At 46.2% G+C, this 1,579-nt stretch overlaps 1 pseudogene; it reads left to right on the top strand.

The window, feature by feature from the left end:
- The first annotated feature begins 13 nt into the window (after positions 1-13).
- On the top strand, positions 14-1,135 carry LOC110038183 (annotated as a pseudogene).
- Positions 1,136-1,579: the final 444 nt, after the last annotated feature.

Genomic DNA, 1,579 nt, shown 5'->3' with positions numbered 1-1,579 from the left:
TACATACTAATGGATGCAGGCACTAGCTGAGTTTATGAGCGAATTGAGGGGGAACAAAGTGAGCTTCAATCCAAACAAACTGGTCCTCACCGCCGGCGCCACCTCCGCAAACGAAACCCTGGTCTTCTGCCTCGCCAACCCCGGCGACGCATTCCTCCTCCCCACTCCGTACTATCCAGGCTTCGACCGTGACCTCAAATGGCGAACTGGAGCCCAAATAATCCCAATCCGCTGCTCCAGCACCAATTCCTTCCGCCTCTCCAAAACAGCTCTCGACAACGCCTACCGCCGAGCCACCAAACTCAAACTTCAAGTCAAGGGAATAGTCATCACCAACCCATCCAACCCTCTCGGCACAACCATGACTTCCATTGAGCTCCACACCCTTGTCGACTTTATTGAAGCTAACAACCTTCATCTTATCTGCGACGAAATTTACTGCGGCACTAATTTCATCGCTCCTGCAGACTTCATCAGCATCAAACAAGTGCTCGTCAAACGCCCCCATCTCTCCAACCAAGTTCATATCGTTTACAGCTTATCCAAAGACCTCGGCCTCCCGGGATTTCGCGTCGGCGCCATTTACTCCGACAACGATCTGGTCCTCCAAGCTGCCACCAAGATGTCGAGCTTTGGCCTCGTTTCTTCGCAGACTCAGCACCTTCTTGCCACGATGCTCGGAGATAAAGAGTTTACAAGAAACTACATTGTGGAGAATAAGAAGAGGCTTAGGGAGAGACATAACATGCTAGTCAATGGTCTTCGAATGAATGGTATAGAGTGTTTGGAGAGTAATGCAGGGTTGTTCTGTTGGGTTGATATGCGTCATTTGCTTACAAAAAATAGTTTTGATGGCGAAATGGAGCTTTGGAAGAAGATAGTTTACGATGTTGGGCTAAACATATCGCCCGGTTCATCTTGTCATTGTGCCGAACCTGGTTGGTTTAGGGTTTGTTTTGCAAACATGACGGAGGCTACGCTCGACATCGCCATACAGCGGCTTAGGAAGTTTGTGGAAAGCAGTGTTGTGATTAGGCGGGAAAGTAGGCTCGGATCGGCGGCGGCGATTGCTTGCAGGTGGGTTCGTCGTTTGTCAGCGGCGTCAGAGAGGAGTTTGGAGCAGCTCTCTCGCTAGCTGATCGCTGTGATTGATGGTTGCTCTATATGCTCTCGCTAGCTGATCGCTGTGATTGATGGTTGCTCCATATATGTTAAATTCTCGAAGATTTTCTTTATGTTTTGCTTCTCTTTTTGAGGTCTTTTTTTGCTTCCATAAGCTTATCCTTTTTTTCTTTTTCCTCCACTTTTTCATGGAGGAGAAAGGTGCCCTCATTTCCCTCCGATTGGGGTTTTGCAGTGGCTGGCATGCTCTGACTCCTATGTTCTTCTGTAAATTATTGTTGCTTTTCAAGCATTTAAATTTCCAACAATTTTTGTTTTCGGCAAAGTTTAAACTTTTAGATTTTTATCTGCCAGCATTGCTTCACAGACCAACTGTCAAAATATACTATAAATTTTCAACATATACAATATATATATTGTTGGGAAAATTAGGGCGAACAAAACAGTAATCGACACA

Source organism: Phalaenopsis equestris, unplaced genomic scaffold (genome assembly GCF_001263595.1).
Source record: "Phalaenopsis equestris unplaced genomic scaffold, ASM126359v1 Scaffold231993, whole genome shotgun sequence".
In the NCBI taxonomy this organism is placed as follows: Eukaryota; Viridiplantae; Streptophyta; class Magnoliopsida; order Asparagales; family Orchidaceae; genus Phalaenopsis; species Phalaenopsis equestris.
Note: the sequence above shows the minus strand (reverse complement) of the source record. Positions and strands in the feature narration are given on the sequence as shown.